This window comes from Chiloscyllium punctatum, chromosome 1 (assembly GCF_047496795.1).
Source record: "Chiloscyllium punctatum isolate Juve2018m chromosome 1, sChiPun1.3, whole genome shotgun sequence".
Taxonomy (NCBI): Eukaryota; Metazoa; Chordata; class Chondrichthyes; order Orectolobiformes; family Hemiscylliidae; genus Chiloscyllium; species Chiloscyllium punctatum.
The window spans coordinates 142,622,724-142,650,320 of NC_092739.1; positions in this window are offsets into that span (position 1 = coordinate 142,622,724).

Consider the following 27,597-nt stretch of genomic DNA (forward strand, 5'->3'; position numbering starts at 1 on the left):
ATTGAGCTTCAACCTTTCAATCCCACCAACTCCACAAATCCCTTGATTGCCTGAGAGACCAAACGGCTCTCTAACACCGTTTTAAATGTACTTGATCCCACAGTCCTCAGAAGGTGAGCATTTCTAAAGATACACAACACCTTAAGTGACTTCCAAAGCTGACTTGTGCTAAAACGATCTGCATTTGGTCCACATTCGATGGACAATAAATGGTGAACGCTTCTCAGGAGCAGCATGGGTCAGAAATGCAGCAGCGGTGAGTCGCAAATCCTTGTGTATTAACATAAAATCCCACTCCTGGACTCTGTCCAATCACTGTCGTCTTAGAGTTTCCTCGTCAGTAATATGATGGACTTGTTCAGCTGCAGAAACTCAGTGGTCCAGCTTTTTCAATGATAGTGGAACTGTCAGTGTGCCCCATCATTATTTTCTCCTGAAACTATTAGTAATTTCTTGAGCCTGACATGCAAATTAATGCAGAAATCTCGCAATTGCAGTCAGCAATTCCATTCTTCTCCAATAGGTGCGCTACTGAGGCACCTCCAAGCTACAATCGATGGTAACCCAATAAATTGATGAGAGCTTTTACTGTTAAGAAGTTATTATTGATGTAAGATCTCTTGAAAATACTTTACCTTGATGACTTGAGATGTAACTGGGATTTTAGCAGCATACTCACTTCATAATGGCTGCTAAATGTGATCTCTGGCCCTGGAAGACCTATGCTAAATTTATATAATGTCAAAATTCTCTGTCACGGTAAAAACACTTCCAGATGTTTTCAAAATAATAATTTCGAAAAATTATTTGGTTTATTTATCTTCATTTTAGCTTCTCTCTTAATTGAATAATAATCATTTATTTTGCTTTCAAGAAACTTAAGTTAAAAGTGAACATGAGCAGACGAAGGGTTGTTGTGTTGTGATCAGGTGATAACTAGCTTGTTGACAGTATTGTCAGTACAATCATCCCTTTGCCATGATGACAGGTCTAAATTGTCATTAAATACACACCCACAAGATATTGTTCAGCACTTTGTATCAAGGTAAGCAACGAGCAACCCTGTTTCCTTACTGATCGCAAATTCCAGTCTGATTCTGATTGAATGTGAGTGTGATTGAACATTATTGTCACATGGACTCACATGCTTACAGTGAAAAGTTAGTAAGTCACCAATTACAGTGCCAATTTAGGTACCAAGGTATCTAGGTACAGATTCTTAATAACAAATTCTTAAGGAAAAGAATTAGAAAAATAAAGAAACAAAAAGTCCAACAATAAAAAGTCCAACTGTCCTTCCAACCCACACTGCACTGGGTTTCACCTTGAGGACAGGAGCGGTGGGAGTCCGGGAGTCTGAGTCCACGCTGAGGCCGGGAATCCGAGACCACACTGAGGCTGGGGATCCGAGACCACACTGAGGCCGGGAGTCTGGGTCCACACTGAGGCTGGGAGTCTGGGTCCATGCTGAGACCGGGAGTCTGAGTCCACCCGCCCTCCTCCTCTAACCTAATAATAAGACCCATTGTGACAAGCAGGTAAGTGCTGCATTTTGCTTGTTTGTTTCTTTAGATCTAGTTTTTAAAGTTTCTCTTTTAGAGGGATGGCAGCGAAGGCAGTGCAAGGTTCCTCTTGCAACATGTATGAGGTGAGGGAAGCCATTAGCGTCCCTCCTGATTACACTTGCAAGAAGTGCACCCATCTCCAGCTCCTCCAAGACCGTGTTAGGGAACTGGAGCTGGAGTTGGATGAACTGCGGATCATTCGGGAGGCAGAGGTGGTCATAGATCAGAGCTTTAGGGAAGTAGTTACTCCAAAAGTTATAGAGAGATGAGTGACAGTGAGGGGGAGTGGGAGGAAGCAGCCAGTGCAGGGACCCCCTGCGGTCATTCCCCTCAAGAACAAGTATACCGTTTTGGATACTTGTGGGGGGGAACGACTTACCAGGGGTAAGCAACGAGGTTCAGGCCTCTGGCACGGAGCCTGTCCCCGTTGCTCAGAAGGGAAGGGTGGAGAAAGGTAGAGTGATAGTTATTGGGGACTCAATAGTGAGGGGCACAGATAGGCAGTTTTGCAGGGGCGACAGAGACTCACGATTGGTATGTTGCCTCCCAGGTGCAAGGGTATGTGATGTCTCTGATCGTGTTTTCCGAGTCCTCAAGGGGGAGGGGGAGCAGCCCCAGATCGTGGTCCACGTTGGCACCAACAACATAGGTAGGAAGAGGGGTGAGGATGTTAGACAGGCTTTCAGGGAGCTAGGTTGGAAGCTCAGAGTTAGAACAAACAGAGTTGTTGTGTCTGGTTTGTTACCCGTGCCATGTGATAGAGAGTCGAGGAATAGGGAGAGAGAAGAGTTAAATGCGTGGCTACAGGGATGGTGCAGGAGGGAGGGATTCCGGTTTCTGGACAACTGGGGTTCTTTCTGGGGAAGGTGGGACCTCTATAAACAGGATGGTCTACACCTGAACCTGAGGGGCACCAGTATCCTTGGGGGGAGGTTTGCTAGTGCTCTTTGGGAGGGTTTAAACTAACTCTGCAGGGGCATGGGAACCTGGACTGTAGCTTTAGGGTACAGGACCTTGAGTGTAGGGAGGTTAGGAACATGGCATCGATCTTGAAGGAGGGTGCTTGTAAACAGGAAGGTGGCTTGAAGTGTGTATACTTCAATGCCAGAAGTATAAGAAATAAGGTAGGTGAGCTTGCAGCGTGGGTTGGTACCTGGGACTTCGATGTTGTGGCCATTACAGAGACGTGGGTAGATCAGGGACAGGAATGGCTGTTGCAGGTTCCAGGGTTTAAATGTTTTAGTAGGGTCAGAGATGGGGGTAAAAGAGGGGGAGGTGTGGCATTGCTTGTCAAGGATAGTATTACAGCAGTAGAAAGGGTGATGGAGGAAGACTTGCCATCTGAGGTAGTTTGGGCGGAGGTTAGAAATAGGAAAGGTGAGGTCACCCTGTTAGGAGTTTTCTACAGGCCTCCTAATAGTCCGAGAGAAGTAGAGGAAAGTATTGCGAGGATGATTCAGGAGAAGAGTGAAAGTAGTAGGGTGGTTGTTATGGGGGACTTTAACTTCCCAGATATTGACTGGGAAAGCTATAGCTCGAGTTTGTTAGATGGGTCGGTGTTTGTCCAATGTGTGCAGGAGGGTTTCCTGACACAATATGTAGACAGGCCAACAAGAGGTGAGGCCATACTGGATTTGGTTCTCGGTAATGAACCAGGCCAGGTGTTAGACTTGGAGGTAGGTGAGCACTTCGGGGACAGTGACTACAACTCGGTGACTTTTACTCTAGTGATGGAGAGGGATAAGTGTGCACTGCAGGGCAACAGTTATAGCTGGGGGCAAGGAAATTATGATGCGGTGAGGCATGACTTAGGATGCGTGGATTGGAAAAATAGGCTTCAAGGGAAGGGCACAAATGATATGTGGAGATTGTTCAAGGAGCAACTATTGGGTGTCCTTGATAAGTATGTACCAGTCAGGCAGGGAGGAAAGGGTCTTGTGAGGGAGCCGTGGTTTAATAAGGAATTGGAATCCCTTGTGAAAGGGAAAAGGGCGGCCTATGTAAAGATGAGGCCTGAAGGTTCAGTTGGGGCGATTGAGAGTTATAAGGTAGCCAGGAAGGATCTAAAGAGAGAGCTAAGAGCAGCGAGAAGGGGACATGAAAAGTCCTTAGTTGGTAGGATTAGGGAAAACCCAAAGGCTTTCTATAGGTATTTCAGGAATAAAAGGATGACTAGGGTAGGTATCGGTCCAGTCAAGGATAGTAGTGGGAAGTTGTGTGTGGAGGCGGAGGAGATTGGTGAGACACTAAATCAATACTTTTCGTCAGTATTCACTCAGGAACAGGACACTGTTGCTGATGTGAATATTGAGTCACAAGTGATTAGAATGGATGGCCTTGAGGTACGTAGGGAAGAGGTCCGGGGAATACTGGAAAGGATGAAAATAGATAAGTCTCCTGGGCCTGATGGCATTTATCCTAGGATCCTCTGGGAAGCTAGGGAGGAGATAGGGGAGCCATTGGCCTTGATTTTTTAGGTTGTCGTTGTCTTCGGGAATAGTGCCAGAAGACTGGAGGATAGCGAATGTGGTCCCCTTGTTCAAGAAGGGGAGCAGGGATAGCCCGAGTAACTATAGGCCAGTGAGTCTCACTTCTGTTGTGGGCAAAATCTTAGAGAGAATTGTAAGGGATAGGATTTATGAACATCTGGATAGGAATAATGTGATCAAGGATAGTCAGCATGGTTTTGTGAAGGGCAGGTCGTGCCTCACAAACCTTATTGAGTTCTTTGAGAAGGTGACCAAGGAAGTGGACGAGGGTAAAGCAGTAGATGTGGTGTATATGGATTTTAGCAAGGCATTCGATAAGGTACCCCATGGCAGGCTAATGCAAAAACTACGGAGATATGGCATTGAGGGTGCATTAGAGGTTTGGATTAGGAATTGGCTGGCTGGAAGAGACAGAGGGTAGTAGTTGATGGTATAGGTTCATCTTGGAGCGCAGTTACTAGCGGTGTTCCACAAGGATCTGTTTTGGGACCATTGCTGTTTGTCATTTTTATAAATGACCTGGAGGAGGGGCTTGAAGGCTGGGTGAGCAAGTTTGCGGATGACACGAAAGTCGGTGGAGTTGTGGACAGCGAAGAAGGATGTGGCAGGTTACAGCGCAATATAGATAAGTTGCAGAGCTGGGCAGTAAGGTGGCAAATGGAATTCAATGTAGCTAAGTGTGAAATCATTCACTTTGGTAGGAGTAACAAGAAGATGGATTACTGGGCTAATGGTAGACTACTTGGTAGTGTGGATGAGCAGAGGGATCTTGGTGTCCATGTACACAGATCTTTGAAAGTTGCCACCCAGGTAAATAGTGCTGTGAAGAAGGCATATGGTGTACTGGGCTTTATTGGTAGAGGGATTGAGTTCCGGAGTCCTGAGGTCATGTTGCAGTTGTATAAGATTCTGGTGCGGCCTCATCTGGAGTATTGTGTGCAGTTTTGGTCGCCATACTATAGGAAGGATGTGGAGGCACTGGAACGAGTGCAGAGGAGGTTTACCAGGATGTTGCCTGGCATGGTAGAAAGATCATATGAGGAAAGGCTGAGGCACTTGGGACTTTTCTCATTGGAGAAAAGAAGGCTTAGGGGAGATTTGATAGAGGTGTACAAGATGATTAGGGGTTTAGATAGGGTTGACAGTGAGAACCTTTTTCCGCGTATGGAGTCAGCTGTTACTAGGGGACACAGCTTTAAATTAAGGGGTGGTAGGTGTAGGACAGATGTTAGGGGTAGATTTTTTACTCAGCGGGTTGTGAGTTCATGGAATGCCCTGCCAGTAGCAGTGGTGGACTCTCCCTCTTTATGGTCATTGAAGCGGGCATTGGATAAGCATATGGAGGATAGTGGGCTAGTGTAGGTTAGGTAGGCTTCGGTCGGCGCAACATCGAGGGCTGAAGGGCCTGTACTGCGCTGTATTTTTCTATGTTCTATTTTCTACATTGAGGCCGGGAGTCTGGGTCCATGTTGAGACCGGGGGTCAGAGTCCATGTTAAGGCCGGGAGTCTGGGTCCACGCTGAGGCTGGGAGTCTGGGACCATGCTGAGACAGGGGGTTAGAGTCCACGTTGAGGCCAGGAGTCTGAGTCCACACTAAGACCAGGAGTCTGAGTCCACACTGAGGCCAGGGGTCTAAGTCCACACTAAGACCAGGAGTCTGAGTCCACACTGAGGCCAGGAATCTGGGTCCATGCTGAGGCTGGGGGTCTGAGTCCACACTGAGGCCGGGAGTCCGGGTCCATGCTGAGGCCGGGAGTCCGGGTCCATGCTGAGGCCGGGAGTCCGAATCCACTCTGAGGCCGGAAGTCCGAATCCACTCTGAGGCCGGGAGTCCGGGTCCATGCTGAGGCCGGGAGTCCGGGTCCATGCTGAGGCCGGGAGTCCGGGTCCATGCTGAGGCCGGGAGTCCGAATCCACTCTGAGGCCGGGAGTCCGGGTCCATGCTGAGGCTGGGAGTCTGAGTCCACTCTGAGGCCAGGAGTCCGGGTCCATGCTGAGGCTGGGAGTCTGAGTCTACGCTGAGGCCGGAAGTCCAAATCCATGCTGAGGCCGGGGGTCTGAGTCCATGCTGAGGCCGGGGGTCTGAGTCCACACTGAGGCCGGAAGTCCGAATCCATGCTGAGGCCGGGAGTCCGGGTCCATGCCGCCTGAGGACAGAAGGTAAACAGAGAAAGAAAGAGAGAGAAGAAAGAAAAGAAACTGATGGAACAGATGAGCTCTGGCTCTGGATCCTACTCCACCTTCATCTTGGATGAATTTGCTGCCATTTTCCTCTGCTTGGGTTTGAAGGAGCTTTGGTGAGTTGTTGCAGTGTGTTTTATCGATGGAGCCACACTGTTGTGACTGTACACTGACGAGAGTGGTGGCTGGAATTCTTATAAAACAAGCTGCTTTAACCTCGATGGTGTCAAATTTCTTGAGCAATTAGATTAGATTACTTACAGTGTGGAAACTGGCCCTTCAGCCCAACAAGTCCACACCGACCCATTCCCTTACACCTAACACTACGGGCAATTTAGCATGACCAATTCACCTAACCTGCACATCTTTGGACTGTGGGAGGAAACCGGAGCACCTGGAGGACACCCACGCAGACACGGGGAGAATGTGCAAACTCCACCCCCAGTCGCCTGAGTCGGGAATTGAACCCAGGTCTGGCACTGTGAGGCAGCAGTGCTAGCCACTGTGCCACCGTTGGAGGCATTTCCTCCAGACAAATAGAGAGTTGTTGCTTCATATTGATGCCTGCCAGCCCTGGTGGCCGTGAATTTCCTGGACTCTGTCATGGCTTTCATTTCTTCATTGCCTGGAAAGTTTCAACCCAGGTTAAGCTTGTGGTCCCTTCACAGTTTTCTTTCAAGTTTCCGAATATTAGCTGAATGAAAACAACCCTTAAATTTAAGAGTATCTGTCATGGAAGATACAATTAACAGTCTGGATTGAGATTGTTTTATGGCACTAATATATCTCAGGGATCAAAGGATGGTCAGAAATGGTTTGAATTCTATTTCCAAAGTTTATGATGCTGTCTGAATCCATGGAATAGATTTAGTCAGCCAAGTGGCAGACATATGTGGAGACCCATGAGCATTTTGAAGAGTCCCATGCTGCAGAGAAGTGCATAGGCTTCTGGTTCTTTTGTACTGAATGCATAAGCGTTCTTTTTAAAGAGAGCTGAATTCAGAGATTTGGGGGCAGGTTGAAAGAATTGCAGCTTGGGTTAGAATGGCGAGTTAACATAGCTACAAATATGAATCGTAAAACCGCTTGGTGATTGCCAAACCTGAATCACTCTCTTGTAAATTTTCAACAAAAATAATAAATTCTGACAACGTTTTCTATTGCCAAGTTTCTGAAAGTTCAGTGGAATATTTTTGAAGGTGTTTTGCTGAGTTGGCAAATTTTCCAGGAAATGTTCAAAGAGGCTGAATAAACGATGGGGACACACAAAGACTGTAAGAGATATCAAAGCAATAGACAATAGACAATAGGTGCAGGAGTAGGCCATTCTGCCCTTCGAGGCCTGCACCGCCATTCAATATGATCATGGCTGATCATCCTTAATCAGTATCCTGTTCCTGCCTTATCTCCATAACCCTTGATTCCACTATCCTTGAGAACTCTATCCAACTCTTTCTTAAATAAATCCACAGAGTGGGCCTCCACTGCCCTCTGGGGCAGAGCATTCCACACAGCCATCACTCTCTGGGTGAAGAAGTTTCTCCTCATCTCTGTCCTAAATGGTCTACCCAGTATTTTTAAGCTGTGTCCTCTGGTTCGGCACTCCCCCATCAGCGGAAACATGTTTCCTGCTGCCAGAGTGTCCAATCCTTTCATAATCTTACATATGTCTCAATCAGATCCCCTCTCAGTCTTCTAAACTCAAGGCTATACAAGCCCAGTCGTTCCAGTCTTTCAGTGTAAGGTAGTCCTGCCATTCCAGGAATTGACCTCGTGAATCTACGCTGCACTCCCTCAATACCAGAATGTCTTTCCTCAAATTTGGAGACCAGAACTGCACACAATACTCTAGGTGTGGTCTCACCAGGGCCCTGTACAGCTGCAGAACAACCTCTTTACTTCTATACTCAATCCCTCTTGTTATGAAGGCCAGTGTGCTATTAGCCTTCTTCACTACCTGCTGTACCTGCATGCTTACCTTCATTGACTGGTGTACAAGAACACCCAGATCTCTTTGTACTGCCCCTTTACCTAATTTGATTCCATTTAGGTAGTAATCTGCCTTCCTGTTCTTGCCACCAAAGTGGATAACCATACATTTATCCACATTAAACTCATCTGCCATGCATCTGGCCACTCACCTAACCTGTCTAGGTCACCCTGTTATCTCCTAACATCCTCTTCACATTTCACCCTGCCACCCAGCTAAGTATCATCAGCAAATTTGCTAATGTTATTACTAATACCATCTTCTATATCATTAATATATATATTGTAAAAAGCTGCGGTCCCAGCACTGATCCCTGTGGTACCCTACTGGTCACTGCCTGCCATTCCAAAATGGAGCCGTTTATCACTACTCTTTGTTTCCTGTCGGCCAACCAACTTTCAATCCAAGTTAGTACTTTGCCCCCAATACCATGCACCCTGATCTTGCTCACTAACCTCCTATGTGGGACTTTATCAAAAGCTTTTTGAAAGTCCAGGTACACTACATCTACTGGATCTCCCTCGTCCATCTTCAGAGTTACATCCTCAAAAGATTCCAGAAGATTAGTCAAGCATGATTTCCCCTTCATAAATCCATGCTGGCTCTGACCTATCCTGTTAGTACTATCCAGATGTGTCGTAATTTCATCCTTTATAATAGACTCCAGCATCTTTCCCACCACTGAGGTCAGACTAACTGGTCTATAATTTCCTGCTTTGTCTCTTCCACCTTTCTTAAAAAGTGGTACAACATTAGCCACCCTCCAATCTGCAGGAACTGATTGCGAATCTATCGAACTCTGGAAAATAATCACCAATGCATCCACGATTTCTCGAGCAACAATAACAAAGGTTAGAATCTCCCCAACCCTTGAATGGCATGGTGAAAAATTTGAGAAACTGGTGAGCCATATAATGTTGAGTTCAAAAAGTCCCATTTTCCATTGAGTGGTGGGTGAGACAAGATTCTTGTGGTAGTGAATAGCAAGCAATCTCTTTGGGGTGGCATAGTGGCTTGGTAGTTAGCACTGTTGCCTCACTGCGCCAGGGCCTTGGGTTCGATTCCAGCCTTGGGCAACAGTCTGTGTGAAGTTTGCACATTCTCCCTGTGTCTGTGTATGTTTCCTCCAGGTGCTCCGGTTTCCTCTTATAGTCCAAACCTGTGCAGATTAGGTGAATTGGCCTTGCTAAATTGCCCACAGTGTCCAGGGATGTGTAGGTCAGGGGTAAATGCAGCGGAATGGGTCCAGGTGGGATGCTCTTGGGAGGGTCAGTGTGGACTTGTTGGACCGAAGGCCCTGTTTCCACACTGTAAGAATTCTGTGATTATTCTATTCATAAAGATTACCGCTCTATATCTGCCTCATTATTCCCTAACCTAGCCTCAGTGATATGCAGTTTCCCATTCTCCCACCAGTTATGTAGACACTAGATCAAAAACACACAGCATCCCTCTTTAGCTTTTTAACCAGAGCTTAAAGGCCCACAGTATTTCTATCCTGACTTGACCTTTAGTACTGCCATGATTGCCAGCAGTTGCCAGCAGTAAAGGGAGCAGACACATTGCAATAGCAATTTCATACCTGCTCCATGTGCCAGCTGCTTACCGCCAAGCATCCTGTATGCGCATGAGCCGTATGGTCATTTCGCTGAGTCGAAAGGGAGTCAGGTCAAATCCAGGGAGACCATCTTCAGGCCCAGAAACCAGGGCACCAATTCCCCTCTTGCTCATCATGGCCGAGACAAGTGTCTCAAATTGTAGAGGGCAGCACTGAACTGGTTTATCAGGTGCAGGATGACTTAGTGCAGACATCAGGGATCCCAGGGCATTCCTGCAAAGGCTACTTCCCCCTTTAGTGAGAGGGGGATTCAGGCGAGCACCAGACCAGCATGGGGGCATGTTAGGTAGTTGATGAGATAAGCTTGGGATGATAGTGCAAGAAAATTCCTGCATTCCTCAGTGAGAGACACACTCTGTGAAGCTCAACAAAAATGACACTTTGTCCCTTTCTGGTCAAGTTCAGCCCAGTAGCTCTGAGAACAGTCAAATAAAAGATCATTGTCCTGAAATATTAACTCAATACTAAGGACTCACGTCTAAGACCCAAGTAGCCGCAAATGTGGCATGACCAATGGGCACCATTGCTGGAGCTACACCTGGAGGATGACAGCATATCAAAGACCATGTGACCACATAGTAACGTGCAATGTTCTGGCATATTCATAACTTCAAACTAACCTTTTGATATTTTGAGACCAGACCAAGGAAAGCATCCAACAATTGGCTGTCTGAGGATCACACGACTTCTCTTGTTTATTCAAACACTCCATTGTCTCCAGAGGAAAGGGGAAGTGGTATTATAATTGGACTATTAATCCAGATAATATTCTGGAGGCCTGAGTTGAAATCCTGCCATAGCAAATGGTGCAATTTGAATTTGATTTACAAAATGGAATCAAGAGTCTAATGATGATCATAAAACTTTCATTGGTTGTCAGAAAAGTCCATCTGGCTCACAAATGTCCTTTAGGGAAGGAAATTGCCTTCCTTACCTGGTCTGGCCTACATGTGACTTCAGATCCACGATAACGGTTGATTCTTAAACAAAAACAGAAATTACTGGAGAAACTCAGCCGATCTGGTAGCGTCTGTGGAGAGAAAGCAGAGATAATGTTTGGCTTTCAATGGCCTTTCTTCAAAACTGGACTCATTGAAAGATTGGGCGAAAGTGAGGAGTGCAGATGCTGGATATTAGATTCGAGGTGGTGCTGGAAAAACACAGCAGGTCAGGCAGCATCCGAGGAGCAGGAAAATCGATGTTTCGGGCAAAAGCCCTTCATCAGGAATGAAGCTGGGAGCCTCAGGGGTAGAGAGATAAATGGGAGGGGGGGGGGGGGTGGGGCTGGGGGAAGGTAGCTGAGAGTGCGATAGGTGGGGTAAAGGTGATAGGTCAGACGGGAAGGTGGAGTGGATAGGGGTGAAGGAAGATTGACAGGTGGGACAGGTCATGAGGGTAGTGCTGAGCTGGCAGGTTGAAACTGGGATAAGGTGGGGGGGAGGGGAAATGAGAAAATTGGTAAAATCCACATTGATGCCCTGGGGTTGGAGGACCCCAAGATAGAAGATGAGGTATTCTTCCTCCAGGTGTCAGGTGGTAAGGAGTGGTGATTGAGGAGGCCCAGGACCTGTATATCCTCGGCAGAGTGGGAGAGGGAGTTGAAGTGTCCAGCCATGGGACGGTGGGGTCCTGTCTCCCCAATGTAGAGGAGACCGCATCGGGAGCAACAGATGCAGTAAATGACATGTGTGGAAGTGCAGGTGAAACTTTGATGGATGTGGAAGGCTCCTTTGGGGCCTTGGGTGGAGGTGAGAGGGGAGATGTGGGTGCAGGTTTTGCAATTTCTGTGGTGGCAGAGGAAGGTGCAGGGAGGGGAGGGTGGGTTGTTGGGGGTGTGTGGACCTGACCAGGTTGTCACAGAGGGAACAGCTCGCACTCTGCACCAGCACCATCTTTAAGAGCATTTTACTCACCAGGTCAAACACTGTCAGTCCATAGCTACCCTGCATAGTTCCTGACAATTTTCCAAGATATGGCAGATTGGGTGAGATTGGCTTTGTGTACAGGACTGAGATATCCTGGTGGAGGAGGTGGTATAGATGGTAAGATATCCTCTTCCCTCACGGCTGGCTGTGGAGGCCATGATACCAGCCTTTTTTTAAATTCATTCACTGGCTAGGGCAGCATTTATTGCCCATCTCTAATTACCACACGGGGCTTAAGAATCAAACACATTGTGTGAGCCTGGAGCCACATGTAGGCCAGACCAGCTAAGGATGGTAGTTTCTCTCCTTAAAGATTACTAGTGAACCAGGTGCCATTTTGATAATTGATTCCTGGACATCATTGGACTCTTAATTCCAGATTTTTATTGAATTCAAACTCTACCATCTGCTATGGCAGGATCTGAACCCAGGTCCCTGGAACACTACCTGTGTCTCTAGATTAACAGTCTAGCAATAATGTCACTGGGCCATCACCTACCTGAATCTGAGGCTGTCACGCAGGTCAGTACAGTGTCAGCGTTCTGGAGGAAAGCCGAGTAGCGAAGGAACACACTCAGCACTTTTTTTTCCAATCTGCCAGGATAACTGCCACTGTCTTCTCTCTGATACCACACACTCACTCTATCTTTGATAATGTCCCCTCCTCCCACAAAGGCTCATGCTCTGCCGCTCTCACTGTTGCCTGCAACATCTTCCTCACGCAACCTCATCCACCTTAATGCCTGACACCATTAACCGTGCAGGTCCTCTGTGCTGCCTACTCATCCACTCTTGAAGTCTTCACCTAAAGGTAACAGCTGTAACCTACTTTCTTCAGCCTTAATACTTGGCTCTCCCTCATTCTGGGAGGAAACCAGGCCACAATAGGGCAGGCAGAGTCAAACCTCAGCCCTTTATGTGGGGACCATCCTTACTGTGACTTCCCCAAGTGTCTGACTGCCTGTGACTAAGCCCCTGGACTGGTTTTGGAGCCCACCCTTCATTGCTGCGCTGGGACCCCCCCTGACCAGAGGCTGTCTCCCGTGACTTATCTGAGGACTACTGTCAACCATGACAAACTTCCCAGCTCTGTATTTGAGCTAAACAGCGTGGCATGATAGAAGTGGGTTCAGCCTCATGTCTCTAACTGAGGGGAACAAAACACGAGAAGGGAAGGCTAATAGTAATTGACTTAACCATATTTGGAAAAGGACTTTGAACTGACAAAGTTCACATGGTAAGACAGACACACTGTCCACTGGCTTTTCTAATAAAGGATGAAAGTCCTCCAAAAACATGGAAGCCTGGAGCAGGAGTAGGCCATTCAGCCCTTCAAGCCTGCTCCATGGCTTATCCTTTATCTCAATGAGATAATCCCATTTTCTCTCCATCCTGCTTGAAGCCTTTAGAAGTGGAATATTTATCCACCTCTTCTTTTATTCAGTGACTTGGTCTCCTCAGCTTTCTGTGGTAGAAAGTTTCACAGGTTCAGTTCCCTCTGAGTGTAGAAATGATTCCTCATGTCAGCCCTAAATGGTCTATGCTGTACCCTGAGACTGTGAGCCTTGGTTGCAGACTCTCAAACGAAGGAAAGCATCCTCACTTCGTCTAGTCTCTTTGGCCCTGTTCCTATTTTATATGCTTCACTCAGATAGTCAGAGAGCTGTACAGCATGGAAACAAATCCTTTGGTTTAACTCATCCATGCCGAACAGATATCTAAAATTAATCTAGTCCCATTTGCTAGCATTTGGCCTATAATCCCTCTAAATCCTTCCTATTCATATACCCATCCAGATGCCTTTTAAACATTGTAATTGTACCAGCCTCTACCACTTCCTCTGGCAACATGTTCTTTACATGCACCACACTCTGTGTGAAAAGGTTGCCCCTTAGGTCCTATTTAAATCTTTCCCCTCTCACATTAAACCTATTTCCTCTAATTTTGATCTCCCCTACCCTGGGGAAAAAACTTAATTATTCCCCCTATTCATGCCCCTCATGACTTATAAGCCTCTATAAGGTCACCACTTAGCCTTCGAAGCTCCAGGGAAAATAACCTCTCCAGCCCATAGCTTAAACCCTCCAACTCTGGCAACGTCCGTGTAAATCCTTTCTAAATCCTTTCAAGTTTCACAACATCTTTCCTATAGCAGGGAGACCAGAACTGAACGCAGTATTTGAAAAGTGGCCTAGCCAATGTCCTATACAGTTGCAACATGACCTCCCAACTCCTACACTCAATGCACTGACTAATAAAGGCAAGTGTACCAAATACCTCTTCACTACTTTGTCTATCTGTGATACCACTTTCAAAGAACTATGAACCAGATCCTCTTTCAACCCTCTAAATTCTACTGAATACAGACCCAGCCCCATAACGTCTCCTCATAGGAGAGTCCTGTCCTCCCTGTCACTGAATAATGAACCTCCATTTCACTCCCTCAATGACAACTATATCCTTGTTTTGGCAGGGTGACCAAAACTGCACATAATGCCTCAGGTTGGCCTCACCAAGGGCCTGTATAACTGGAGTAAGACCTTTAACCTTACATCCTCTTACAATGAAGGTCAATGTACCATTTGCCTTCCTAATTACTAAATGCAACTATTGGTTTACTTTCATTGACTTGTGGACAAGGAGACCTGGATCCTTTTGTACACCCATACTTCCAATTTTATCACCATTTAAATAATACTCTATGTTTTATATTTTTCACATTGTATTAACTTCAGATTTTGCTTTATTGTACTGCATCTGTCATGTATTTGCACACTCAGTTAACTTGTTTAAATTTAATCTAGTGTCCAGGTTCAAGTCTCATTCGAGATGCTTCAGCACAGAAATGAAAACCAAGGCTAAGATTTCAGTGCATTACGGACAGAGAGCCACACTCTTTCATGTGCTGTTTATTTTGATAATGTATTGAACTGAGAGTACATCTACCTGCTAAGGTGGATACAGAAGAGCCCATGGCACTATCTTAAGGAAGAGCAAGCAAGGTATTGCTAACATCCTGTTCAATATTTATCACTCATTCAGCATCATACAAAAAGACAAATTATATGGTAATTGTAACAGTGCTGACTGTAAGAATTTGATTGAGATAAATTAACCACAGTATTTCCCATATTACAACAATGACAACAAAAGTATTCCACCAACTGTAAAGTGTTTTAAGATAAACACAGAGAATGCTGGAGAATCTCAGCAGGCCTGGCAACATCTGTGGAGAGAGAAGCAGAGTTAATGTTTCAAGTCCACTATGATTCTTATTCAGTTCTGAAGCAGAATCTTGTTGGACTCAAAACATTAACTGTCTCTCTCTCTCTCTCTCTCTCTCTCTCATTCAGCACAAATGCTGCCAGACCTGTTGAGCTTCTCCAGAGTTTAGGTTAGACCAGGGAAACCCAGTGGATGTTATCTACCTAGACTTCCAAAAGGCCTTTGATAAAGTGCCTCACGGGAGGCCACTCAGTAAGGTGAGGGCCCATGGTGTCCGAGGTGAGCTTCTGGCATGGATTGAGGATTAGCTGTTTGACAGAAGGCAGAGAGTTGGGCTAAAAGGTTCTTTTTCAGAATGACAACCGGTGACAAGTGGTGTCCCACAGAGTTCAGTGTTGGAGCCCCAGCTGTTCAATTTATATATAAATGAGCTAATGAAGGGACAGGGGGCATTCTGGTGAAGTTCGCTGGTGGTATGAAGTTAGGTGGACAGGCAGGTAGTTCTGAGGAGGTGGGGAGGCTGCAGAAAGATTTAGACAGTTTAGGGAGAGTGGTCCAAGAAATGGCTGATGAAATTCAATGTGAGCAAATTTGAGGTCTTGCAATTTGGAAGAAAGAATACAAGCATGGACTACTTTCTAAAGGGTGAGAAAAATCATAAAGCCAAAGTACAGAGGGATCTGGGAGTGCTAGTCCAGGATTCTCTAAAGGTTGACTTGCAGGTTGAGTCTGTGATTAAGAAAACAAATGTAATGTCATTTATTTCAAGAGGGTTGGAATGTAAAAGCAGTGATGTGCTACTGAGACTTTATAAAGCCCTGGTTAGGCCCCATTTGGTGTACTGTGTCCAGTTCTGGGCCCCTCACCTCAGGAAAGACATACTGGCACTGGAGCATGTCCAGCGGAGATTCACAAGGATGATCCCTGGAATGGTAGGCCTAACATATGATGAATGGCTGAGGATCCTGGGATTGTATTCATTAGAGTTCCGAAGGTTGAGTGGCGATCTAATAGAAACTTACAAGATAATGCATGGCTTAGAAAGGGTGGGCGCTAGGAAATTGTTTCCTTCAGGCGGGATACTAGGACCCGTGGGCACAGCCTTAGAATTAGAGGGGGTCAATTTAGAACAGAAATGACGAGACATTTCTTCAGCCAAAGAGTGGTGGGCCTGTGGAATTCATTGCCACGGCGCGCAGAGGAGGCCGGGATGTTAAATGTCTTCAAGGCACAGATTGATAAATTCTTAATCTTGCAAGGAATTAAGGGATATGGGGAGAGTGCGGGTAAGTGGCGTTGAAATGCCCATCAGCCATGATTGAATGGCAGTGTGGACTCGATGGGCCGAATGGCCTTACTTCCACTCCTATTTCTTATGGTCTTAGAGTTCTCTGCTTTCAGATTTCCAACATCCACAACATCTTATAGAGTCATAGAGTTATGCAGAATGGAAACACACCCTTTGGACCAACTAGTCCACGCTGACCATGTTCCTAAACCAAATCAGTCCCACTTGTCTGTATTTCGTCCATATCCCTCCAAACATTTTCTATTCATGTACCACCCTCATGTCCTATTTAAATCTTTCTCCTCTCACTTTAAAAATATGCCCCCATAGTTTTGAACTCCCCCGCCCTAGGGAAAAAATCATTTTCTATTCATTTTATCTATGCCCCTTTTGTTTTGCTTCCATTCAAGTGTTTGAGATGTCTAGTGACCATGGAAAGGATGATAAAAATGCAAGTTTTTCTTTTTGCTTGAACTGAAAGAAATTGGGTGGAGATCTATTTGCAGTCTTTGGAATGATGGTAGAATTGCTATGACCAGAAGAATGGAGCTAACTCTGCTGCTGGGGGAATGCAGGACAAAGAGGCATCATATGAACATTACACTGAAGCCAATTAGGAGCAAATTCAAGAGGCACTTCTCCACACTCAGTGTTTCCAAAGGCAATGGTTGCAATGACAGTTGACATCTTCAGGACTGAGATTGATGGACTGTTGATTGGGATTGCTATCTGGGGATATCAAACAAAGGCAGATAAATGGTCTTGAGGTGCAAGTCAACCATGACCTTACTGAATGGCGAATGGTCCACTAGCTGCATACATATCATCATTCCAAAGAATTCTTCCAGTTCAATATCGTTTTAGAGTTGGAACACCGATAGGTTTAACTCTCCATTATTCTTCCGCGGATTTGGCATCACTTGTAAGGCCAGCATTCACTCTCCATCATTCATTGGTTTGGAAGCAGTTAAGAGTCAACCACATTATATTTTTAAAGCGAGAGCAGAAAGATTAAAATAGGACATGAGGGGCAATGTTTTGTCACAGAGGATGGTTCGTGTATGGAATGAAATTCCAGAGGAAGTGTTGGATTCAAGAACAGTTATAACATTTAAAAGATATGTGGACAGATACATGAATAGAAAATGTTTGGCGGGATATGGACAAAATACAGACAAGTGGGACTGATTTGGTTTAGGAACATGGTCAGCGTGGACTAGTTGGTCCAAAGGGTGTGTTTCCATCCTGCATAACTATATGACTCTATAAGATACTGTGGATCAAGAGTCACATGAGTCAGACCTCCTTCCTAAAAGTGACATTAGTGAATCAGATAGGTAAACTATCAATGGCAATTCCAAGGTCACTAGAACAGTGCCCAGCTTTCAATTCCAGGTTTATTCCATCAGTTGTCATGGTGAGATTTGAGCTCAGGCCTCCAGATCATAGCTGGGTCCACTGGCTTCCCAGTGATAGCACCCAAAACCACCTCGTCTTACGATGACGTGGAATCCTGCTTGTCTGGTTAGCCAAAATTGGAATAAATTTAGCAGACACGTAAGTAGCGAAATAAGTGTCAGGAACTGCTGGGAGCTAGACATGTAATCACATAATTGCTGTGTGAAATTCCTAACTGCTAATTTGTTGGGTTGGTTTATTTTTAGATTTTCTCTTTTCGGTTCTTCAAGGATGGGTGGTGCGCTGCACTATCAAAATGCTTTCTGCGACCTACATTCTAATCCAGCATGGTTGCTAAATTGGCATGCGTTCCTCAAATTTGGGTTCACCATTTTAAAGTGCTTTGCCAGAATTGCCCACTAGAGAGGGCTGCACATCAGGTTCCTGTGTATGTTCATTTGCTTTCAGACAGACACTGGTATAAATCCAGTGCAAAGTGGGTGGGAGCAGCTGGATTGTCTTGAGATTTCTGCACAAACATGAAAAGAATTAGCAAAGCATGTGAACTGGGGAAGAGCAAGTCAGATAATGACAATTCAACCTGGCTGAAGGCCTCCTTAAACACAAATGAGGATATGCAGCTTGCAAATATAGGCGTTCCTTATACAGATGAGATGAAGGGAAAGCTAAATAAGCAGCTGAGAAAGAAGGGATGCTTTAGCTGGTAGAGTTAAATGAGGAAGAAAAGGAGGAGGATTGAGTGAAGGCTGGACTGGTCAGTTCGTGTGCTGCATAGTCGATGGAATTCTATATAACTTCACCCTTTAATGACCTCACTGTGTGTCTCAGCAATATTACTTTATCATTATCACTCAAAAATGTACATTAGGAAAAGAATACAATTTGACATTCTTATTGAATCTGGGGTAAAATCCTATTCATTTTTATCGATTCCCAGATATATTCTAATTCAATCTTATCCATTAGAGTATTATATGAGACTCCGGTCCCATGTCAGTGTGGATGTCTGTAACTCATCCACCATCAATCTAGGTGTTAGCATTACTCACCTCGGCAGTTTCTACATTTCTGATCTGCAAGGAAGTTGGGAGTTCACACACAGGAACATGGAGTTAAAGCTACAATCAGATGTTATTAAATGACACAGACGATCCAATTCTACACTCCTGTTCCTACGTCTTATGTTCTTATATTTGATTAGAAACTGAACTGGACCAGCCATATAAATACTGTGGTTAGAGGAGCACATCATGAGGCTGGAATTCTGCCATGAATAACTCACCTCCTGACTCCCCAAAGCCTGTCCACCATCTACAAGGTACAAATCAAGAGAGGAGATGCTGGTGTTGGACTGGGGTGGACAAAGTTTAAAAAAACCACACAACACCTTGTTATAGTGCAACAGGTTTATTTGGAAGCACTAGCTTTTGGAGCGCTGCTCCTTCGTCAGGAAAACTTGTATTTCCAAATATACCTGTTGGACTATACCTGTTGGATGTGTGAGTTTTAACCAAATCAAGAGTGAAATGGAATACTCCCCATGTGCCTGGATGGGTGCAGCTCAAACAACACTCAGGAAGTGTGATACAGTTGGTTCTGCTCTAGTTCTGTTCTCGTGCAATCCTGTGTTTTAAGAAAATCACGTAACAGCAGCACCATTGAAACTAACAGGTCCCGGAATCGTACTATAACCAATACACACTTTAAAAGTTCACACTTAAGAAACAGTGTCCCCAATTCGTCAATCATGTTATAGGGAATTTGCATTAATGAAATGCACTTCTTAACAGAAAGACCTGTACTGGCAATGACCACGGGGTATCGGAACTGGGCTAGTAATCCAGAATCGCAGGCAATGCTCTGCAAACCTGGTCCTAATCACACCATAGCTAGTGGAATTTGAATTTTAAACAATCAAGAATTAAAAATCTAATCATGGCCATGAAATCGTTGTTGTAAAAACCAATGTGGATATACCTAGACAGATAGAGTCAGAGTATCATAGAGTTATACAGCATGGAAACAGACCCTTTGATCCAAATTGTCCATGTTAACTAGATACCTTCAACTAATTTAGCCTCATTTGCCAGCATTTGGTCCATATCCCTCGAAGGAGATCGTGAGGACTGCAGATGCTGAAAAGTCAGAGTCAATAAAGTGTGAAGTGGAAAAAGCACAGCAGGTCAAACAGCATCAGAGGAGAAGGGGAGTTGATGTTTCAGGTCCTGATGAAAAGTTCTGACCTGAAACGTTGACTTGCCTGCTCCTCTGATGCTGCTTGACCCTCTGTGTTTTTTCCCATATCCCTCTAAACCCTTCCTATCATATACCCATCTAAATGCCTTTTAAATGTTGTAATTGTCCCAGCCTCCATCACCTCATCTGGCAGCTCATTCCAGACATGCAACCCCACTCTCTGCATGAAAGAAATTGCCTCTCAAGTCCTTTTCAAATTCAAAGTTTGTGAGAGGATTTGTAGCTCGGGTGCTCGTTGTGGTTCTGTTCGCTGAGCTGGGAATTTGTGTTGCAGATGTTTCGTCCCCTGTCTAGGTGACATCCCAATGTAGTGTACAAAATCCAATGCAAGGACTGCACAAAACACTACATAGGACAAACAGGAAGACAGATAACGATCAGCATCCATGAACACCAACTAGCCACGAAACGACACGACCAGCTATCCTTAGTAGCCACACACTCAGATGACAAGCAACATGAATTCAACTAGGACAACACTACTATTATGGACAAGCCAAACAGAGAACAGCCAGGGAATTCCTAGAGGCATGGCACTCATCCACAGATTCAATCAATAAGCACATCGACCTGGATCCAATATACCGCCACTGCAGCGGACAGCTGGAACTGACAACCAGAAGCAGCAGATACAAATAACTATCAACATCACAGAAGCGCTTCACAGGAGGCTCCCAAGCACTGAGGATGTCACCTAGACAGTGGACGAAACGTCTGCAACACAAATTCCTTTTTAAATCTTTCCCTTCCACTTTAAACCTTTGCCTTCTAGTTTTGGACTCCCCTATCTGGGTAAAAGACCTTGACTATTCACCCTATCCATGCCCCTCATGATTTTATAAAACTCTGTAAGGTCACCCCTCAGCCTCCTACACTGCAGGGAAAATAGCTCCAATCAATTCAGCCTCTCTCTATAGCTCAAACCATCCAATCCTGTCAACAGCCTTATAGGTCTTTTCTGAACCCTTTGAAGTTTAACAACAATTTCCTTATAGCAAGGAGACCAGAATTGAATACTGTATTAATCAGAGAAGTAAATATCCTTGGGGGCATGTGTCCAGATGAATTTTTACATGTAGCCAAATTCTGTTTTGTCACTTGTCTTGGCATCAGTGGCCTTCCCTCCTTTGTAAAGGCCCAACGTGAGGATATTCATTTAAATATGTACAACATTCGCCTCCAGTTAGACTGCAACAAGAAGGCTCATCACCACCTTCGCACAAGCAATTAGAGACGTTATCATGCTAATGACCCTCTCAGCCCATGAAAGAATAAATATATTACTGCTTAAACCAGCTCTGAGCTGACTTATCAAGTTAGCTGTACCAAATTGCATTCATGAAGATTGTCCACCACCATCTTCTCAGGGCAAATCGAGATGGAGGGTGGTCTGAATCTCTGTTCTTCAATCAAATCAGATAAAAGAGTGATATCATTATCATCTGCCGATTTTTCAATACAGGATCTTACCTTACAGCTGCAGGGAAGCATTCCTCATAGGGGGCAGCAGAGAGATTTCTCTTTGAGGCTGTGCCCCCTCTTGATGAAGGTAGCTGACATATTCCAGTGAGTATTTGCCATTTTCGGATTCCAAGGACATTTTGAGAGCAAATGGAGAGAAGATAAGTGCATAAGTTAGGGGTTAGAGTTAGGGGTAAGGTAGTGGCAGTTGGGTGATGGAAGGGATAAGGTAGTGGGGTTAGGATTTGAGATGGTGAAGCAGGTAAGTTGGCAGGTGGATGGGTAAGGGGAAGGGAATCAGCTGGGTGAGTGATAGAGCAATGTGACAATTGGATGAGGTGATGAAGTGTCAGGATGTTGAGGGGGGTAGAGTGGTAGGTGAATAGGTGAAGAGTAGGGTAGCAGTCTGGTGAAGAGTTAGGGTGAGGCGGTGAAGATTGGCAAGTTGGGTTGGGCTGACTGTGGGGTGGATTGGGTCAGATGGAGGTTCTAGTCTGGTCAGGTCGAGATGGGTCAGGTCAGCTGTGGGATTCAGTAATGACTCTGGACAGGGGTCAGCAGGAGTAGGGGTGTGAGGGAGTTGAGATGGTCCCATGGTGGATAGGGTTCAGGTGAGGGAGGTGGTTGCAGGTTCGATGGGATGTTTACCAGGACTTAGAACTGGTTTAAATCTTCTAACCTTTCCTGATTAATTATCCAGATGCAATTCAAAGGCCCATCCTCTACTTCAGAGTTAAAGAGACTTTTTCAGAGGATTCTAAATGCAAGGAATTGCTCTTTGGAATTTAAATTTCCCAGGCAATTCTATCCTAGTCAGTGCATTGATAAATCCAAAAGGTTCTAATTACTGGAGACCTGAGGATCTGGGCTATTTTTATCTGAATGTGTCTATCCCTAATCCCGGTAGTCTTCCTCCATACCACAGAAATCCTTTGTCAATTTAATTGCTCTGTTAGCTCCTGCCTTACATTGATATCCTTCTCACGCTGTAGTTTCTATGTCAGTTTATGAACCACAAGGTGGACCAGTGCTGGATACAAACTATCTCTTTTTTCAATTACAATTCAAATTTTTTCCACAACTACTATGCATTCCATGAATACCTCAAATATTTTCCACTAAAGCCCTGGTCCTTCTCAAATCATTCCGAGAGGACGTTGCTCTTTATTTCACACTCCCACTGCATGTTCCCCTTCCTAGCTATCCACTTTCATGACTTTACATTTTTTTACTCCAAACAATGCTTCTAATGCCTTAGCCAATTTTGCAATCTGTTCCAATTCATCTGCAACTGTTTCACTTGTTCCCCATTACAGGTTCAGCTATCTGGTATCATCAGCAAACATGATAAGGTTTCATACTAGCTCCTCTTCTGAGTCACTGATCCAGAACAGATCTCTGCATTGTATCAATGCATATTTCTTTCAATATTAAGACTTATTCTTACATCATTTGATTCAATCTGGTCATTAGTCACTACAAAACTTCCTTTGTGTTTCCTCCTTAGTGCAGTCCCTGTGGGATTGTGTGCTGCTTTTTCCTGGATCACTTACGTTTCCCCAAATAAATTTGCAGGACATTGATTCATTCCTATTTGCATTTATTTTTGCACAAATCTTGAAAAGGTATTAAACCTTTAAAATGGCCAGATGAAATTGCAACATGTGACACTTTACTATAAATGATCCCCACCTTCGTCATGATTTGGAGATGCCGGTGTTGGACTGGGGTGTACAAAGGTAAAAATCACACAACACCAGGCTATAGTCCAACAGGTTTAATTGGAAGGTAAAAATAATGACTGCTTCTTCATCAAGAAGGAGCAGCGCTCTGAAAGCTAGTGCTTCCAATTAAACCTGTTGGACTGTAACCTGGTGTTGTGTGATTTTTAACTTACTCTCTGTACATTTAGTCAGTTAGTTAGCTGAACAAATATGTATTTAATGTAATAGTAACATGAGTAAACTGGAACATGTATAAGTCTGAGATATAGTATCAATATACATAGTTAGCTACTAACAAACCTTCACATATCTGCTTCAACTAGAACCCTATACTTCCTACTGTATTATGTGAGTTAACATATAGACAACCACATCACATCACATCACACAGTACTCCAGCTGAGGGTAAACCAGTTTTATTAATGTTCACTGTAGCTTCCTGCCTTTGTACTTAAGCCCAGATCATGGTATTTAAAGTGCTTTTTCAACCTGCTCTATTGCCCCATCAATGATTTGTGCAATCTCATTATCTATTGGCGTTCTTAATTGATTTGCCCAACCCCTTTAATTTTGTTCAATATTCCTTCCCACCTCTAACCAAATCCATTGCTTAGAACATTCCTTTGAACCTTTATCGCCAACCTGCTTGTTCCATTTACCCCCACATTGGTTTCCTTCCTCGTCTATTGGACTATTTAATGCAGTGGAATGTGTTTGCTTTACACTTCCCATTTGGGCCAATTGGCCCCTCAGCAACATTCCTTCCACAGACCACGTCCAAGCTAATGTGTCACAGTCTGCCCACTCTTTTAATTTCCTGAAGAAACATTCTTCGAACTGTCTTCTTCTTCCTACAAAAGTACATGAGGCTAGTTTCCAAAATAGCAATCCATCTCACGGCCTGTTTAGTTTTACATCTGATTCAATATTGACCAGTTCACCTACTTGGCACGGCAAGAGCCTCCAAAATCTAAGGGGCCATGGATTTTGTTTCAAACGCCTACCCTGACCTCATAGGAACATGAGGAGGCTCCCACAATCCTGTGCACAAATCATTGATGGGGCAATAGAGCAGGTTGAAAAAGCACTTTAAATACCATGAGCTGGGCTTAAGTACAAAGGCAGGAAGCTACAGTGAACATTAATAAAACTGGTTTACCCTCAGCTGGAGTACTGTGGGATATGATGTGATGTGGTTGTCTATATGTTAACTCACATAATACAGTAGGAAGTATAGGGTTCTAGTTGAAACAGATATATGAAGATTTGTTAGTAGCTAACTATGTACACTGATACTATATTTCAGACTTATACAAGTTCCAGCTGACTCATGTTACTATTACATTAAATACATATTTGTTCAGCGAACTAACTGACTAAATGTACAGAGATGGGGATCATTTATAGTAGAGCAACTCATGTTGCAATTTCATCTGGCTATTTTAAAGATTTAATAAGATTTAATACCTTTCCAAAATTTGTGCAATAATACAGCATGTTGTCCAAATAGGGGGAATGTGAAGATATTGGAGAGGGTGTTGGAAACATTCATATGGAGAATTCATGGGATAAATTTAGCTCAAACTCCATTTACAAATTTGCTGGTGACACCATCATAGTGGGTCGGATCTCAAATACTGGCGAGTCAGAGTACAGGAAAGAGAAAGAGAGCTTAGTGTCATGATGTAAAGACAACAATCTCTCCCTCAATGTCAGCAAAATGAAGGAGCTGAACATCAACCTCAGGAAGTGAAGTGGAACACATGCTCCTGTCTGCATTAATGGCGCTGAGGTGGAGGTGGTCAAAAGTATCAAGTTCCTTGAAATAAAGATCACCAACAACCTGTTCTGGTCCATCAATGTTTTCTCTCCAGCTAAGAAAGCACACCAACACCTCTACATCCTCGGAGGGTAAGGAAATATATCTTCGGAAAATAAAGTTGGCAACAATATTGACAAAAAGATTTCAGAGCAAGAATAAGAAGCTTTTAAAGTGGTGTTCAACAGAATGAAGGAAAAATGTATTCTGTTAAAAGGAAAAAACAAATTATGAGATTTCGTGGATGAATAAAAACCTAAAGGAACAACCAAGGTTTGGGAAAGAGCATGACAAGAGAGAATATGAAGAAAGAGGGAGCCAAGGGTAAAGAAGCATTTAAAAGGCAAGGAGGAATGAATGAAATTATATTATCTCAGAATTTAAAACAAATAGTAAATTATATGACGGGCATATCAAAGAAAAGGAAGTTTGCAATGAGGATAGAATCATTGGAATAGGCAGGATAACACCAAAGGGAAAGACAGAGTATTAAAAATACTATTGCACTTTAGGTTTTTTTTTGTATTCACTCGTGCGATGTGGGCATCGTTGGCTGGGCCAGTATTTCTTGCCTGTCCCCAGTTGCCTCTGGTGCTGAGCTGTCTTCTTCAACCACTGCAGTCCATCTGCTTTGTCCAATCCACAATGCCCTTAGGGAGGGAATTCCAGGGTTTGGACCTAGCAACAATGAAGGAATGGTGATGTGTTTCCAAGTCAGTGGCTTGGAGCGGAATTTTCAGGTGGTGGCGTTCCCATGTATCTACTGCCCTTGTAATCGTGGGCTTGGAAGGTGCTGTCAAAGGATCTTTGGCAAATTTCTGGTGCTCATGTAAATAGTGCATCCTGATGCTAATAAGAATTGGTGGCGTAGGGAATCGATGCTTGTGGATATGATGCTAATCAAGTGAGCTGCTTTGTCTTGGATGATGTCAAGCTTCTTAAATGTTGTTAGGGCTGCCCTCATCAAGGCAAGTGGGGAGTATTCTATCACACACCTGACTTGTGCCTTGTAGATAATGGACAGGCTTTGGGGAGTCAAGAGATAAGTTACTCAATGCAGTATTCCTAGTCCCTGACCTGTTCTTGTATCCGCTGTATTTATATGGTGAGTCCATTTGAGATTCTGGTCAATGGTAACCTCCAAGATGTTAATAGTGGGGCATTCAGTGATGGTAAAGCCATTGCATGTTAAGGGACAGTGGTTAGATTTTCTCTTATTTGGATGGTCATTGCCTGGCATTTGTACGGAGCGACGTTACATACTACTTGTCCACCTAAGCCTAGATGTTGTTGCTTCAGTATCTGAGGAAACACAAATAATGCTGAACTTTGTGCAATCATTAGCAAACATCACCACTTTTGACCTTATGATGGAGGCAGGTCATTTATAAAACCGCTGAAGATGTTTGATCCTAAGACACTACCCTAAGGAACTCTTGCAGAGATGTCCTGGAGCTGAGATGACTGACCTTCAACAACCATGACTATCTTCCTCAGTGCCAGGGTATGACTCTAACCAGTGGAGAGTTTGCTCCCTGATATTCATTGATTCCAGATTTGCTGAATCTCCTTGATGCCACGCTCAGTCAAAGGTAGCCTTGTTGTGAAGCGCTGTCACTCTCACCTCATCTTTGGAATTTATCTCTTTTGTCCATGTTTGAACTAAGGCTGTAATGAGGTCAGGAGCTGAGTGATCATGGCAGAATCCAAACTGGGCACCAGTGAGCATCAAGGAGGAAGAAAAGGCAGATGTGACCTTGAATGATGGGATGAGCATCGAGATGAGTGCATTTGAAATTTTAAAAAAGGGATTTAAAAGAATTTCAGGAGGATGCAGAGCATTATGACTTATTTTTAATAATTTGTTAGAAAAAGGTATAATGCCAGAGACTGGTGGATAGTTGATATAATTCTTACATTTAAGAAGGATGACAGAATATGTCCAGGGGAATATAGACCAATCAGCTTAACATCAGTGCTAGGAAAAAATAATGGAATCCTTCCAAATGTAAAGACAAATTTGGAGCTGAAGAAGGGGAATTTGACCCTTCAGGCTTGCGCTGCCATCCAATAAGGTCTTGGCTGATTTGTTTGTGTTCAAATATCACAGTCCATTATTAATATTTTTCAAATTGATTTGCTCAGAGATGTTATTCCACAGATCTGGAGCACATTAATGTGAACCTTATAAGTAGGGGCATTATCTCTGTGCCACAAGAGACCCTCTGATAACCTCGAATGTTTCTGCTTAGTAAGAATCTTTCTTGACTCCGCCTTAAAAAATATGAAATGACCCCACCCCCCAAAATCAATGACTTAAATTAGGGAAGAGAAAGCATGGACATGAAATTCACAGACAACACCAAGATAGGTAGGAGAGTAAGTTGTGAGGAAGACATTAGGGATAACAGATGGGTGAGTGAGTGGGCAAAAATATGGCAGGTGGAATATAATGTGGGAAAATTTACCAGGATGTTGCCTGGAATGGAGAGTAGGTCGTACGAGGATAGGTTGAGAGTTCTTGGCCTTTTCTCGTTGGAATGGCGAAGGATGAGGGGTGACTTGATAGAGGTTTATAAGATGATCAGAGGAATAGATAGAGTAGACAGTCAGAAACTTTTTCCCTGGGTACAACA